The 17,594-nt window shown below is 47.4% G+C and overlaps 1 protein-coding gene and 1 long non-coding RNA gene across 2 annotated transcripts in view; one reads left to right on the top strand and one right to left on the bottom strand.

The window, feature by feature from the left end:
• The window catches only part of LOC144175259 (uncharacterized), an 81,965-nt gene that overhangs the window by 45,033 nt on the left and 19,338 nt on the right, over positions 1–17,594 (top strand). The gene's annotated exons all lie outside the window — the stretch shown is intronic.
• Positions 9,976–10,756, bottom strand: LOC144173285 (uncharacterized). Its single transcript, XR_013323217.1, has 2 exons — positions 10,631–10,756; positions 9,976–10,269 (listed from the first exon to the last, which is right to left on the bottom strand). It is a non-coding gene; the product is annotated as an uncharacterized LOC144173285 (long non-coding RNA).

Genomic DNA, 17,594 nt, shown 5'->3' on the forward strand with positions numbered 1-17,594 from the left:
TCGCGTACGGCAGGGTCCTCGCGCCGTTGCCGTGACGCTTGGGCCTCTCGTTCTCGAACGCTGGGATCTTGGCGGCGTCGTCGCGCAGCCAGACGACACGCTTCGGCCTCCCGCTCTCGTACGGCAGCATCTTGGCGGCGGCGTCGCGCAGCTTCACGGAGCGCTTCTGCCTCGCGGGCTCGCACATCTGCAGCCTTATCCATCGGGCGACTCCGAGCGCGCGCCAACAGCGAACGGATTTTATTACAACGCTCCCCGCCATCTAGTAAACAATCCAAGAACTAAACTAGAGGTAGCCACGCCATCTAGTAAACAATCCAAGCGCATCTTTTCATCATATACAAGTACCGCCATCTAGTAAACAATCCAAGAACTAAACTAGAGGTAGCCACGCCATCTAGTAAACAATCCAAGAACTAAACTAGAGGTGGCTACATACATACGTCGAGGATGGACAGACCCACGCCCTAAGGAGCTTCGCCCCTAAAAATTGGCTTGAACAGTGATACATATCTACTCCCTGCCCTACACACTTCAGCCAGACTGAACCACTCAAAAACTATGATACGACCGTTCTTCGCACATAGTAAACTATTACAAAAATCATTTTTCCCTTGTACAATTGAAAACTGGAATGCATTGCCGTCTGATTTTTGTGGAGTGCCGCAATGAAATTCTTTTGAACGCTTGTTATCATCTTTTCTGTAACCCTCCCTGCTTGGGCAGCAATGCTGTCAGCAGTATCTGGAAATAAATAAATAATAAATACAATAAATTATGCTTGTAGGCTAAATCCACCATCTAGAATAATTTAGGTGTATGTAGAATTTCGTTCAACAGCATTCCAATAAAGAGCATTAGTCTGCGTTTTCCTGCCTGATGCCCGTCCTTCACTACTGCGCCCTCCCAACGTAAACTATAGCGAAGAAAAGCAATTACAATCTCCGACAACTAAAAACTAACCAATTCGACCACAATTGGTGAAATTCAAAAAGCGGAAAAGAGAAATAATATATAAGGGGCCAAAGTCAAACCTAACGAATGGCGAAGCTGATCATTACGTTTACACAATCGTTCCAGGCGTACATAGATATGTCAGTTCAACATTTAAAAAACTCAGGGAAGCTTGCACTCACGCGCTAGACTTGAATGGCAGAGCTGTTCTAGGTGAGCGTTGCCGGACACATACTTAAGGTTCAGCCTCATTGTTTATTTGCATAGTTGCGGTGCTAGTAATCGTCGTCATAAGCACCAAACAGGTCGTCTTCTTTGCGGCGAATGGTGGATGCAAAGTCATCCTCAGCACTGTAGACTTCCACCAGGCCTTCGTCATCGACTCGAGGCAGCATTGGCGGGATCTGCAAGTTGTCTCGGGAAGGAGTGGCACACTCGTAGCCGTGTCTCCAATTATCCATAATGACTTCTAGAGAATTCAATGACCGCGGTGACCTCTCCCAAGCTGGGTGTATTTTCATCCTTAGCATTAGCGCTGGGGTATTTTTGTTTCTTTTTACATTCCTGGTAGCGCTTGCCTACAGCGCTGGAATTTTTGTTTGTTTGTTTGTTTGTTTGTTTGTTTTTTGGCTAAACCCAGTGCGCGAGCCGGTGACGCTTGACAGTCGCCCCGAGCACTCGCTCACGGGCGCTCGGGACTTTCTTGGTACTTTTTCCTGCAATGGCGACCTTCCCGCCAGTAATAACAGCTTCGCTGTTAAAAATACGGGTAGGTACGCGGAGCCGAAAGCCTAGTTAAACCTTGTGTTGATGTGCTCTTGAACTTTCTATGGAATTTTGCAGCCACACCCCACACCACTTGACCAGCTACACCTATCCGAAGCTCGTTGCCGTGCTTCGCACCCGTCGGTTCGTTGACCTCTCAAGGCTACTCGTATTGCGCCTGCGGCAGCACCCCACCCTCCTCCGACGCTGCTGTTTCCGTTTTCTGGCGCGTACAGTGACGCCCTTTCTCGAAAGCCCTCCTCCGATCCTTCTCCCGCGCTTATGCTTCCCTTTCCCGGAGCGCGATCCCGGCTCGCGCCTCGCTCTCCTATTTTCTGTGCGATTCTGTGCAGCACCCAACTATTTTTCGCGCCTGACGCGTCCCATGAAACGTAGAGATCCAAGGCTTGCACCTTAACCCTTTTGGCCCTGGTGGTGTCAATTGACGCTATCACATAAAAGTTCCTCTAGCGCATAGAGAACGAAACCAGGTCTGCTAGTTTTTTGGAGAATTGTTCTTCATTGATGCCTATTGCGATGGATCTCGTTTTTTGTTTGTAGGTTCATGTAGTCATATAGTTTAGAATATGTAAAAGTGATGTCTCTTTTCGACATAAAATTTTTTTAAATTTCCGGATGTCCTAATTGCCCCATTTATAAATCTGTTATTACTTGCACTTCCAGCTCTATATTTTTGTTTGTTTGGGAGCTTATGGGACGCTAAAATTTAAGGAAACACACAGAAAGCATTAAAAAACCAGGGCTTAAAGGGTTAAAAGGTAATGCACCGTCTCGCACCAGAGAAAGCGATGTCCAGTGAAGCGGCTACATAACCACTGCACCAACTAATAGTGCTTTATTGCCTTGAAGTAATGGTACTGAACAACCGATTTGTTTTCAAGACCAAATACAAACACCACGTGTACCATGTGGTTGCTTGATCGGGGTGCTTGCAGAATGCAATTCCAAAGTTGTTCGTGACCAAAGCCAGAAATCCGTCCGTCTTGTGTTTCGCAACGTCAACATTCCCCTCGTCGACGATATCCACTGGCGAGTCCGGGTCTTGCCTCAGCCATTTAAAGTGCTTATACATGAAGGTTTCGATGTCTGTCTGAGTGCTCCAGGAATAAGGTGGACCGAAGATAAGCAACCCATCACTGGTACGAGTTTACACCGTCAGTGGCGTTGGTCTCGGGCTCCAGCATCAGCGAGTGTACGCGCTGAGTGCCTGTTGGTATCATTGTGGGAGTGTGTAACTCACACGAAATGAAAACAAAAAATATGTAAGCGTTGTCCAGCGCTCTTACGAGGGCATGCGCTGCTCCGCGAGTGTGCAACAGTATACGAGTATTGGGACGCACGAAGCGATACCTCCCAGAGGTAAGTGTCAGCCAACAAACTTTGTATGTGCTATGGCCCTTATTAGGCTTGGTGTTAGGTAGCCGTAACGTTACATCTAAAGACGTGCCAAGCAACGTCAAACTCACAGTACGTCAAGCAGCGGGTAACTCGGTGTTAACTTCGTTATAAAGCATAACATTATAAGGCCTGACGCCCGAGCGTAGGACATTACATAACTCCTGGTATGTGCTGCTCTGTGAGTATATATGACACTTTGTGCGTTCTTACTCGCAGACGCACATCACAAGGACACCAAACTGGAAGCCAACAGCTCCGCTGTAAAATACGATAGCCTCTAAACGACACTCCGTCTCTGCGAATAGTTAATACATACGACTGGTGCCACAGCCCCACATCCCGGGCAGTAAACAATCAGCCAGTGTCATCACACCAGCATACATAGGGTCTGAAAGAGAGAGAGAGAGAGAGAGAGAGAGAGAGAGAGAGAGAGAGAGAGAGAGAGAGAGAGAGGGAGAGAGAGAGAGAGAGAGGGGGAGAGAGAGAGATAGAGATAGATAGATAGATAGAGAGAGAGAGAGAGAGAGAGAGAGAGAGAGAGAGAGAGAGAGAGAGAGAGAGAGAGAGAGAGAAGTAACTTTATTTCTTGACAGCCAGTTATCCCAGACGCCGGCCAAGAATCCTTGGGGTCTGGCAGCGTCTTCGGCCAGCTCAATGGCCCAAACTTGATCCGCTGGGTCGGAGCTGGTCAATGCGGTCTCCCATTGCTCTAAACAAGCGATTTTGCAACCTAACGTTGTAACCTGAAGAGCAACTTAAGAAAGAAAGTTTATTCTGTGCCAGTGAACCAGCTTTCCGTCCCCTCGAGAGGTGGTCATGTGCGTCCATTTTCGAAGCGATATCGGAGCGAAACCGTGTTCCATTTGTGCATGACTACAATATCCAGTTGTGTAGGAAAAATAGCGGAGTAATTGATTTATTCGTTGAGGAGAACTGCCACAAGGCTCGACAATCAAATTAAGGATCGTCATGTCACGCAGGCCGGACGCAACGGAGCCTGTCCTCGCCTGCAAAGCAATCAAAAAGCGTGTTGCAGTATCTCAAGCACATCAACGTTCACGTTACCGCGTCAAAAGTAGGCCGTTGTTTTCGCTCACGTTATGCAGTAGGTAACAGTCCTTAATTAAGCAGACGCTTGTACACCGGTAGCACACCTCTGTATCTGTGGTTTTGATAACAATGAAGGCCCGATTACTAGCTCCGCTCATAGACCAAAACTATCGCCGGTGCTGCCACGTTCGATAGTTCACAGCATGAATGCGCCCACAATATCGCATTTTGCATGCCACCTTATATACAGTATAGCAGCACAAGCAGTTGGGTTCACGGAGCAAGATGTGGTTGGGCGAGTTCACATAACACCGCATAACAACACAACACAATAACAGCACTGCAGCTTTCGCGCTGCAGTATAGCACCTCGTCGGCAGATATGTATGTTTCACTGTATTTTTATGCTGCGCAAACGTGCCGCTGAACCATATACAGCCGGACAGATAGCATGAAAACTGTACTAAGCCAGCGCATATAAACGCATACCAGGAGGATTAAGTACGCGCGGCTCATCGCAATCTGCAACCGACTCCTCAATGTAGATGCCATCTCCATGGCGCTCAGGGTAAGTATTGACCCGAACGCACATCTGGGTCAATGTCGCCTTGCGATGCGGGGCGTAATGCATGTCTCAAATTGCAACGTGACATCTGGCGCGTTCGAGCAAATACCGGCCATCTTATTGCGCGCAAGGTCCAGGCGCTGCTGTTGGCCAATAGGTAATGTCATCTTGAGCGTCAGACACGTGGTGCCCCACTATATCCGGTGTAGACGAGTCCATACCAGACATCGCCCATACCAGATCATATGGCAACCAGAGTGCAAGTGTTTCCCCTATATATATATATATATTGCAGAAATAGCAGAGCACTGCTGTCAGTTTCAGCAACATTTCCATATATCGAGCTCCTTTATTCTCTACATCCCATCTCGCGGAAAAAAGAGACGAGTATTTCATGCGCTCATTGAACGTTCCCACCGCTATCGTGAGCAGAGCACTCACTCTTGAGGGGAAAGTGCATGGCGCATGTCTCGAGCGTCCGGTAGCGGTTTCGACCCTTGAGGCAGATGCCCCGGTGCACGAGGCACTGGTTGGTGCGGTTGTCGTAGTAGAACCGATACCTCAGGTCGGCAGACAGGCACTGGCCTTCCTTGGGCTTCGCTAGGCAGTGCTCGCTGTTGCCTGCGCGCACGAGAGCCCCAGTGTCGCTATCGATAAGCAAGCAATGCGTCACATGGAACCCGATAACTCGTGGCATGCAGATGACGAAACCGATTCCCCTTCTCATCGTGTACGTTTTCTATATCCTAAATAAGGCGCCCACCGGAGATGACGTGGTCGTGGCGATAAGAATACGCCTTTCCTCCTGTAGTGTGACATGCGTTCGCGTTGGAACAAACGGTAACATCGTCGCAAGATGTTACAGCCAACGCCCGTGGTTCAGTACCCCTACGCGAGTTGCTGCTGAATTAAATTCATCACCTTTAACCCAGGGCGTATTAACGTATGCGACAGCGATAACTCCTTTTTGCAACGTAGTGCGAATGCGCCTTTAACTTTAAACCATCCTCAACGTCAGAGCAACCTTACACAAGATTTTTTGCGTGCAATCCCCGTGAGATAATGGTAACCGCCGCGGTAGCTGTGCTGCTCATTGAATATAGGTGTACTCAACAGCTCTTGCAGCAGAACTTCTGGCACTCCTCGAGGTTGAGGAACTTGTTGTCCCCTTGGAGACAGAGGATGGACTTCGTGAGGCGGCACTGGCCGTTGCTGAAGACGACATTGTACAGTTTGTCGGCCGAGCCCAAGCAGAAGCCGAAGTGCACTCCTTTGCAACGGTGCTTCTGGAAGGCTTCGCATGCGTGACACAAAAGCAGTCTGATCAGCGGACATATAACTATACGGTATACCCTATAGTACACGCATATGGTAAGGGGCACTTTATTCAAAGAATAAGCACTCAGATATAAGTAAACATGCACAGGCGCACGGCTTTAAAACCATATAAAAGCATGCGATGATTTATACCGTGTCTTTATCAGTGCACTGTGTCCATGTATTTGCATGCAGCGCAAAAGATACCTAACCAATGTGTCTTCATGGGTACTGTAACGCATTATTACAAAAAAGTGGGTACTCGACCATTCGAGTTCTTCATAAAAGGACTTCATCTTATTCGATTCCAGAATACCTTTCTATGCCTTTGAAAATGACGGGGGTATGCAGTTACATTGCGAAAAACAACCAATGAGATAAGCGCGGCGTCGCGTATAATGGCTACTGATTAACTGACCACGTGGCGTTCCTTAACGGGCGCTGAAATTTCGATTACACTCGTGTTTCTGTATTTTAAGTTTATTATACTTCGTGGATGAGAATCGAACCCGCCGCCTTCTGCATAGGAGCCCAATGGCTTAACCAGTAAGCCGCAGATAGTGAAAGGCCTTGCTGTGATTGCTTGGGCAAAGAATTCGTGTCCCTGAAATTTCATTGGGGACTTTTCGACGCATTTAAATATTAATTGAAATCCTCAATTACGCGCTAGCTCCTCCGAGGGGCAGTAATGTGCCCTGCCAGTCCTCATTATGGCATAACGACCGATTAATCCGCCACGTCATAAAGTACGCTTGAATTCCATCCCAACACCCATTGACGCTTGGGGCCGATTAAGCAGGAAAAAAAATTCAGGGAAGCCTGCACTCACGCGCAGGACTTTAGGCGGAGTTGTTGTAGGTGAGCATTGTCGGACACATAGTTAAGTTTTAGCCTCTTTGTTTATTTGCATAGTTGCGGAGTTGTAATCGTCGGCATATGCATCGAAGAGCTCGTCGTCTTGTTCGCGGCGTGTAGTAGATGCAAAGCTATCCCAAGCGTTGTAGATTTCTGCCAGCTCTTCGTCATCGACTCGAGGCAGCGGTGGCGGGATCTGCAAGTCATCTCGGGAAGGAGTGGCACACTCGTGGCCATTTTTCCAGTTATTTCTAGAGAATGCGGCGGCTTCGCTGACATTTCTTAAGCAGGGCGTCTTTTCAACTGTAGCATTAGCGCTGTTCTTTTTTTTTTTTTACATGCGCGGTATCGCTTGACGACAGCGCTGTAGTTTTTTATTTACTTATTTTGTTTTTGCTAAAGCCACTGCGTGAGCCGGGAACTCGGCGGTCGCTGCGAGGCCCGCGCTCACGAGCGCTCGCCATTGTCTTGGTATTTTTCCTGCAACGCGAACTTACCGCCAGTAACAACTCCCCTGTTAAAATTATAGTCCCGATCTACGCTTAAGTTGCCACTGGCTGATGAATGGATTACGACCACGTTATCATGCTAAGCGAAGGCACTAAAAACCTTTGGCAAAGCACCCCGGTAACAAGAAAGCCAAAACCTTCCAGCATAAAATGCGAATTTTTTGTTCATTTTTGTTATTTTTCGCCATGGTAACGAATGTTCTTTTCCCCGTTCATGCCATATGCAGAGGATGTGGCCCGCGCAACCTATCGCGAGGACCAGCTGTTAAGTCGCACGACTGGTCAAAAGGCGCGCGTAGTCAGAGCTCTCTCCCAGAAAGCAGGTGGCGCCATCTTGGCAGGGGTTACTAAACTTCTGAGGTCACGCGCAAGCAGCATCAGCATCCTGGCCACGCGCGCTCCATTCGATTTTCTATCCCGGAAAGAGGCGATCCATATTCTATGGGCCTGCCGGAAAGCACCGTAACTCGTAAGTTGCATCTACTGCTAGCAGTTCGGGCTGCTGTAAATTCCTCGCTGCAAGTGCTCCAGTGCTCCGCTGGGAACGCTTGAGTCGCGAAGTAACTGCGATTTCATTACGATAGCAGGGTTGGTGCACGCCGGCTAAGCGCAGGGTGATTCGGTGCGCACTTGAGAGAGAGAGAGAGAGAGAGAGAGAGAGAGAGAGAGAGAGAGAGAGAGAGAGAGAGAGAGAGAGAGAGAGACATACGCACATACGCGTGTGTGCGTATGTGTGTGTGCGTGCGTGTGTGTGTGTATATAACTCGTGTGTGTGTAACTCGTGTGTGTGTGTGTGTGTGTAAAGCACCGTAACTCGTAAGTTGCATCTACCACTAGCAGTTCGGGCTGTTGTAAATATCTCGCTGTGTGCGCGCGTAAATACCTCGCTGCTGCGCGCGCGTGCGTGCGTGCGTGTGTGCGTGCGTGCGTGCGCGTGTGCGTGCGCGTGTGTGCGTGTGTGCGTGTGTGCGTGTGTGTGTGTGTGTGTGTGTGTGTGCGCGTGCGTGTGCGTGTGCGTGTGTGTGTGTGTGTGCGTGTGTGCGCGTGCGTGCGCGTGCGCGCGTGTGCGTGTGCGTGTGCGTGTGCGTGTGTGTGTGTGTGTGTGTGTGTGTGTGTGTGTGTGTGTGTGTGTGTGTGTGTGTGTGTGTGTGTGTGTGTGTGTGTGTGTGTGTGTGTGTCAATAATCAATAAGTTGGTATTGGCGTCAATGCGTGTGTGTGATAGGAAACTACTTTCTCCCGGTGTGCGCACTGCATTAACCCCATGTGCTCTTGTATTACGCTTTAGGCTGTTCCCTCACCTTGATAATTACAATAATCAGCGGCCTATTTATGCTCACTGCATAACAAAGGCCCCTCCCACAGACTTCTGACAGCTGTTTTAACCTTAATTTTTCATAAACTCCCAGCCAGGTCGCTACAGAGAGTTTATTATACCCAAAGTTTTGTCGGATAAACAGGCAACGGTCTGAATAAAAAGCCGAGAAACTCCATGATGGAGTTCGGGAGCTGTCTTAGGGGATACAGTGCACGGAGTTAGTAATGTCGACTTCGTAAAGAAACGAGGTTTTCTTCTACAACGTGTAACTACATTTACAGGAAACTTCTGACCTCTGCAATGCACTAATGCATGCCTCAAGCATGTCAGGCGTTTCCTTTGCTTCACCAAACTACAACACGTATGCCACTTCTCACCAACACAAGTAATTGAGCAATTCAATAGCCTACATACTTCTGTTCTCTCTGGTATGTCTACCAACCGTATGCGCTACCCGTGATGGAAAGTCGGCTTCAAAGAAGTGACGATGAAAGAATTTCAGCCGGAAAGCTAGGAATCGTCAAAATATCCTTCGCATATAAAACGGCATAAAGCTCAGGAGCAAGCCAGGACAGAACCTTTGTATTCCGTTGCCGGGAGGCGGCCCTCTGGCGTATTTAGTGTCCTGGCGATTCTCAGCGCGGTTCTCCGTCGATCCCGAAATTCCTGATCGGCGGTACTTGGACGGGATCGTGGCAGTACGGTGTCAATTTACCTCGGGCATTGTTATGATTTCATACACCACTCCTGAGTTAACTTTATGGAAACTTTAGGGCGTTTGTTGCTGTCCTTGTGTGCGATGAGGGTTCACGGTGGCCCTTAAATATGACCGTGCAGAGAGTAGCCTGTTGTTCAAATGTGACAAAATGTTTACTACCAATCTCCGCGGCCATGTGAAAGTACAGGTCAGTCTTCATGTTTGTAATCTACACGAGAACGGCCCCATCCCACAACAGCCTGGATGTCGTGATTCTGAGCCAAGAACGGAAAAGGAACAAGGTAGCCTGGGCGAGAGTTGATTGAACGTAGTGAATGGTGACATAAAACAGAGTAAAGGCTGAGGACGAAGTTAGGCAGACGAACACGGGTAATATTTTCTGCCTTTCTTTGTTCTCGTCCTTATAGCTTCGCATCGTTTTATGTGACGAGAAGGTCCTCATAAATCATAATGTTTATTCAAAACATGCCGGTTTGTGAACTTGCTTTCCAAAAATAATGTTCCGAACATTCCACCCTGTCGATGAACGTTACAGAGCTTATTGGGGCTACTTTAGGTGGCGTAAAAGTGTTCCGCCTTTCTTCTTTACATAGCGGAATCGCTGCACACCTGGCGAAATGCAGGCCCGCCTGCAGTCGTCCCTGGTCTCGAAGCGGTTGTCGCCGACGAGGCAGTAGCGCGGGTCTCCCATGAAGCGCGAGCACAGGTTCAGCTCGTAGTCGAAGTACGCCAGGAACTTCTGCTCGTTGATGTCGGCGCAAGGGCCCGTCTGCATCTCGCGCTTCCGGTTCATGGTCCCAGCTGCAAAGGGGAAAGTACATAACTTCCGGTGCTGAATTCTTCCCCCTTAAAAGTCAGTGTTAACAATTTAGGCTACACTGGTTCTGCAAAACGCACACGTGCAGACATTTCACATTGCCTTTGCATCCCTAAATGGTCCTATGGGATATATTCACGTATCTCAATCTCCTCTACTATATACTATACCTTCGCGCTCTAATTCCAGCTTACTTCTTAAAATCCAGGTTCGCAAACAGTATACTCTAAAAAGACTGAGTAGACTGCCAAATCTACTACCTTCGTTGTGGGCACAAAATGGACGAGTGGTATGGGCTATGCGTGACAATATTCGGTTATCTTCTCCGTAGATGGCACCACTCACCTTCCGAGTACACCCCGTACAGCTGGTAGATCTGCGTCTCGTTATTTTCTGTGTGTAAAAGAAGTGACAAAAAATATTGCTTTTTTTTTTCAGAAGAGTCGGTAACTACAACAGTGCGGTTACTTGTGGTGGGCGCTCTTCGCGTTGCCGTTGGTGTACGTAACATCTGTACGCGCAGGCGCATATCAACACGTTCGTACGTGCGTGTGCATGCTCGTGTGTGTGTGTACGTACACACGTTTATGCATACGCGCACACACACCGACGTGGGCACTCACGAGCACACATGTGTATAAGTACATCCACATGCGCAAACTCCCAAGCACGTGCGCACTCCCATGTGTAACATTTGCATGCCCGTGTGTATGCGCGTTCGCTCGTGTACGCACCACGGTAGGTGCAGTTCGAAAGTACGAACGTACGTGCCACATATATTGTGCATACGCAGTGCCACTTAACGGGTGTGTTCACGTGAGAACCGCTTTTAGACTGACTTTTTGATTGTTGTATTTTAATGGCGCAAGGCCAACTGTGACAAAGAGTGCCAAAATGAGTTACCTATCAAGGATGCAAAGGAAACTAGTAAAATCGATAAGCAAGAACAAAACTAAAATCACAGACACTGAGGGTGGCTGATGTAAAAGGCCAGGCAAAGATCATGTGTGGTATGAAATGAGGTGTAGAAACGTGACTTCTGATAAGAAATTGAAGATGTTTTACAGTAAACGTACGATTTTCTCCTAAAATGTAGGGTGGGTGGGGTGGAGTGTGTAAAAACGTATTATGTCTTTCAATGTAAACGTGCCAGCCGTGTGAACCACATGATTTAACACGAATAGGGCGAGGAATATAAAGAAAATAAAGGAAAGCAAGGAAAATAGCAGTAATATTGGCTTTAATTGCTGCAATATTCGAATATGCGCAACAGCTGTAATAATACCGTAAAAAAAGTGTTCTGTCACGGCATGATATGAAATAAGCTCCACGCTCTAATTACGTTACTAGCGTTAAATTAGAGGTAACGTCCCACGCGCTGTCTTTACGAAGGCAACACATTTATATTCACAAAAACAATAAACGGATGCCCCCGCTCCCTCTAGGACTCGTCATTATACCTCCTTTGTGAGGTATAATGACGACAAGATAATGGCAATGACATTATAATTACAAGAATGATATAAAACATTAATGACAAGAACACCAAATGACATCACTCAATGCCATTGGGCGTTCTGAAAACTTAGTAACAATATTTTCTTCCTCTCTGAGTGAAAATATGCTACAAGATGCATATATTAGTAATGTTTTTTTTTTTCACTTTGAATATCTGGAAGCGCAAAATTATTAAGAATCCCATAGACACCATGAAATTGTGTACGGCATTTTGTGAATTTACTGCCGCTGCAAGAACGTATTTTCGTACTGCTCGTAATTTCCTCGCCGTCATATTGAGCGTCAGTCCCGAGCTACTTATAATATGCCCTTCCTTATTTTATCTATAATATTAGTTTTAGCAACCGGCTTGCTCGTAACACTACCAGAATTCACTTGTTGCATTCCTGGGCAGTCGGCAATAGACATAATGCCAACACATTTTGTATTTCAAGAGCAACAAAAAATTGTCCATGTACTTACTTGGAGGCCTCATGAAGTCTGAAAAGGAAACATGTATGTACGATCATCCGAATCAACGCGGAGTATTAAGCAACGCTTAACCCTCACCGGTCCCGCATGAAGTGCAGCAAAACTCAACGCTTACGACAGCCCCTTTTCTACAGCAGCAGTTTTTTCTACCTTTCATTTTTCTACAGGGAAGTTTACCGATAGAGAAATTCAAATTCGCATGTTACTACAATGTTTCATTAAACTATAAAAACGGTAACATATCACACTTTTGAGCTCCGAAATATGCAAAATGCTAAGATTTAGGCAGGCAAAATTGCAGCATATGGTTGATTGTTGCAAATCAAGAAGCAAACATACGGTCATACATCCTGCCCATTCATCCAATGCGTCCTTCACTATCGTTTTAATCTGAATCCTGTAGTCATTTTATGCTATTTATATCTGCTATTCAAACAGTTAGATTAACTCTCACGAAAAAAACGGGCTGCAGAAGGAATGGGCCGCATATCTCGGCGTATCTCTGAGGTGTACCTTGTTTAAGGGCATTTCCGGCGTAGACCAGGATGAAAATGAGAGCCGAGAGGATGAAAGACGACCAGGTGAGGACGATGATGATCCTCGTGTCCCCGGACTGGGAGGTGATGCTGCGTAGAGGTGGCACGAGAGCTGTACAGCACGTGCTACGAGCTTGTTCATTTTATAGGTCATATTCTCAACAAAGGCTAGCTTAAAATAATTAAAAATTGGCGCAGCTTGTCCCAGTAGAGCAAGGCTGGATAAACAGCTGAGCTGGCGGCCCCCGTCCTCTCGTCAGAGACCCGGCTTTTGCACCCCACATGTTCTTCCGAACTTGCCGCTGAAAGTTCTCCATGAGAGGAAGGCCCGGATCGTTTCGTCAAAGGCTTTCCCATCTCTCGCAAAATGGATTCCGTGAGCACGCGCTGGGAACCGCGGCCAACTCCAAAAGGAGCGCCAGCGCTACGAACCCAAAGTAAATGCTATGCAAAGCTATTCTAGTAACCTTGATGCTATGTGCCCGAAATGCGATGATAGCTGATGCGGATAGACGCCGGCTTCATAACATAAGGTACCCAGGATCAATCCCGACCACGCGAAGAGCTTTTTTTTTTAATAACACGAAACTGTCTTATTCCGAGATTCACGAAGATATTGCCGCGAACCATGTACGGGTTTGTTTATTTATTGTTTGTTTTTAATGCCCGGCCACGCCCGGCTCTGTTATCTGTGTCCCATGCGAAGCGCGTGCTCCATTCTTTATTTTTAGGCCACACGGGCTGTCTCATTCCGATAAGCAGACTGTTTCGCCCTAACGTCGCTAGCCCAGAATAATCTTCTGTGATCTACAATGTTCTGGATGTGAATCGACGGTTCCAGAAACACTCGCACCGAAAGATAAAAGCCGGTGGAGCAGACGCCGCGGGATTTTTTTCGACTACACTCGCCTGCGCAAGTCAGTTTGTTGACCGCTGCTTCGTCGCCTCTATACTCTTTTTAGTTGTTAGGGGAGCACAAGTTCGCTCCAATAAACGTGTTTTCCTCGAAGACAACTGCGCCGTCTTTGGCCACGTGACAATATTACTTACGTCATATCAGTCACGGAAGTGACGCCAGTACAACGAAGCAAGCGGCCTGTAAAGGGTGCACCCCTGCACACAGGGTCTTCTTGCGTTGAAGCAACCTTTAGTACTAAACAGTACGTTATACTATTTAGGGTTGTTCGTTTTCGGGTTTTATATTTTAACACGAAAGTGTTTTATGCCGGTGTACATCAAGATGTCACTGACGTCGTATCCGTCACGGAAATGGCGCCAGTACACCTTTGCCGAAGCATCCCGCCAGCAGGACGTCGCTCGCAAAGCACAGCCACAAGACAGCCGCCGACCCGCAAATCATCCTCAGCTGCAGATTTCGCTGCACAGTTCACTTTCGTGTTTTACCGATTCCTATGACGGAGGAATCAACCACAGTTTTTTTTTTCTTTCTTTCCGATAGGCTGCGCTTGTTATTGTTCCCTGCCGCTGCTGACCCTGTACCCCTCGGGCCTTTGGCGTGGGCCAATGATTAGGTTGCCGGACCCGGGTTCGATTCCCGGAATCTCCATAAGCCCTTTTTTTTTCGTGAGGCTTCGGGACTTTTGGTGTGATGGGCGGATATTGTTCGCCCTACCCAGCTCTTAAAAGTTGCCGGCAATATTCCAACCCGACGACTGTCTTTGAAGGCGAAGCATGCTTTGGCTTTGGATAATTTAATCAATGTGATATACGTCACAGCCATCCACAAATATAGATAACCATATCCTTACGGGAAAGCAATCCTGTAGTGCGAGTTCGTTCCGCTACTTCCCTTCCTCTTCTCTCTCGCCCCTAAATAAATCGACAAAACTCACGTGCCCTATTCTACAGTGAATTTCATTTCACCCATTGAGATCGACAGCAGTCACTCCCACGGTACGAGACAATAAATGGGATATCCATCGCAATAAATAAATGTATATGTCAGCTTAAGCTGATGTTTCACGAAAGGGCAATTCACTTGGATACAATTTATTGCGCAATTATATTATTCTATAATTACGCGTAATTTATTACAAACGGTACGCGAGTTTAGCAGTCATCAGGATAAAATGAAGGGACATGGAAACGTAAGTAAAATATGTCCAGAAAATATTCCGCACGAGAGTAAAGCCGGCGCAGTGCACTCGATCTAGACAGCAAAGTAGGGTGCATCAATGCAGAATAAGAATGTCTTCTTGAGTTGCTCGGGAATCCGTCTTTGTAAAATTTACGCCCGAATCTAAACGGCTTCAGTCCACGTTGCCCAAAATTGCTAATCGAGACTTTTACCTGACCATTTTTGACGGTCCGCTCCTGTACCAGCGCAACTGTGGTGTAGGACAGTGGCGCCCTCCTCCTGAGCGTATGTGTAATAGGTGAACCTCTGTGTTGTAAAGTGCTTGATAGATGTCGTTGTCGAACGACACACATGATTGGAATTAGCCAGTCACGTGTGCATGCGTGTCGTCGTGGGTCATCGGAAATAAACGGCCGTTTGTGCTTGTCGGTTGAGTCGATTGTTGGGCCCAAGCGGATCGGGCTCGCACTCCTTGCTAGTGCCGTGGTCTGGTGTGCTAGCGTACTTTGCGCCAGCTCCAGCGCCGGGCCCTTGTCTTCGATCCCCGCTCGCGACACAACAGCAACCGAAGCCAATGCCGTGCGCGGCCAAACGAGCCACGCATGCGCAATGGCGCTTCCGCTTGCTATCAGAGCGGAGCAGCTAAACGGTCAGCTAAAACTTCGCTAAAAACCACGAAATGCGCATTTTTAGGCACGTAAATGCCTAGCTCAGCTTCCATTTTGAAATGAATGCTGCCAGGCGTCTGTTATTAAGCTTATCAGCAAGGAAGTGTCATGAGTCTTGCGACAACCTACCTCGACGTGCTGGGCTGATCTGAAATACAAACCGAGAGCAGTTAGCGTGAAATATTTCCACAACAGCGAGGATACTGGTCTTACAGGTGACTTGGGGGTTGAGGGCAGACGACATCGTTGGGCCTGTCTTGGACGGGGCTTAAAAATCTCAGCTGTGTGGTAAACGGCCCAGTAATCTGCTCCGGCTTCGTTTTCTTCTGTGCTCAGTGAAAACGCGAGAATGCACGAGACGTCTGCCCTCGTAGATGCGTACTCCTCAAAAACGCAAGGAACAAAAAAAACGATACAAATTACACAAACTGCCAACCGGATCACACGATTGGCTGATGCTATCGTCAACCGTAGTATTTTTTACATTTTTCAACCCGTTTTTATGCATGTCGGGTTCGTCCAGACGAAAACTTGATTTGTGTGTGTGGTAAAGGGGGCACACAAACAGACGAACGTTATTATACGAAGCATTATTATTTTCATGAGCGTGCCCTTACGGGATCGCTTGAGTGATTCGGCAGAACAAGAAGAATAAGATGATGATGATCATCATGAAGAAGAAGAACCTCCTGGTGTGCTGGCTATATACCTTCACCGAGCACACGCATAGCGGCTTCGGCCATATGCGATTTTTGTCAGGACGACGAGACAATTGAACTTTTCCTGCTGTCTTGGCGGCGGTTATCCTCTCTCCGAAATCGATTCATGGAGGTTCCCCTCCGGCGCCTGGGTCTTTCCTTGTCTGTTTCGAATTTACTGTCATCTGGGGCATCGGGTTTAGGATTCTTCCACGAGGGTGTTTGTCGCACCCTTCAGAATCAGGTCGTCTACCCTGTTAATAAAACACATCTCGTACTTCCTTTTCTGGTACGTGTAGTATCGGTTTTTGCTTCAATATGTTATAGTTACTTCGATTTTCTTGGGTTTTCAAAATTATTAACATCACGGCCCCCAGATTCTCCACAGTTCTATTGTACCCTTAGTTTCAATGCTTAACCTTTTTACCAAAGCTGACTTGGCCAGTCCCCCAGAAACGGTACGCGCCCGATGATTTGTTGGCACCAACCAACCAACCAACCTCTATAATAGAAAGATATTTGTATTTGGAAAACACTTTTAATCAATTGGTCCACCCATTGTCTGTTCCTCTAATATTATCATTCGGGGCAAAAGTCCTGAGTTTTTTGCCGCGGGGTTCTTTGCCGCGCTGTACACTGATTCAATTTTGAATCTCGCCGTCTACCGTGCTGGACGCTATAGACCGCCATGGCGGGCTTCTCTATAAAACGTGCCAGCGCCTGCACTCACTGCCTTCCCGCTCACTGCCTCTCCTTCACTGCCGTATCTTCTTGCTCTATTTCTTTACGTACTTTTGACGACTCCCCTTCTTTCTATCCTTTCCTTATTAATTAGCGTTGATTTTTCAGTTGGTATGTTCTCTCTCATGCCGTACCTCATTTTCGGGCCGTCTACTTATTATCTTTTTTTATTCCCGTTTACATTCAATGTTTTCCCCAGACGCGTAGTTCAAGTGTATTCTTCATATTTCTTTTAATCCCGAGCCCACTTTTTCTCTAAGCTAGCCCACATTTACTGGCCAATTCCCCTGAGTGGGTATGAGCCCTTCTCCTGGAAGCAATTGCCAACCAACCAAGTTCCAGTGTCTCCCAGAACCTGAGCCCTTAGTGTTCTGTTCAAAGCAGTACCTACTAATCTACTGTTGAATTATTGACGGGAGTCCATTCGCTGCTTCTAAACGCTCCCATCCGGGCCCTCTCGGCCCCTCCTTTTGACAACTAGCACCGATTTGTGTTGCTGTGCCTGACTGAGCACTAGCTCTCACAGCTGTCGGAGAAAAAACGCAAGCCGTCAGGTACGTGGCAAGCAACGTTTTTAAA

Source organism: Haemaphysalis longicornis, unplaced genomic scaffold (assembly GCF_048455015.1).
Source record: "Haemaphysalis longicornis isolate Haplotype H1 unplaced genomic scaffold, Haemaphysalis longicornis Haplotype H1 scaffold_3, whole genome shotgun sequence".
In the NCBI taxonomy this organism is placed as follows: domain Eukaryota; kingdom Metazoa; phylum Arthropoda; class Arachnida; order Ixodida; family Ixodidae; genus Haemaphysalis; species Haemaphysalis longicornis.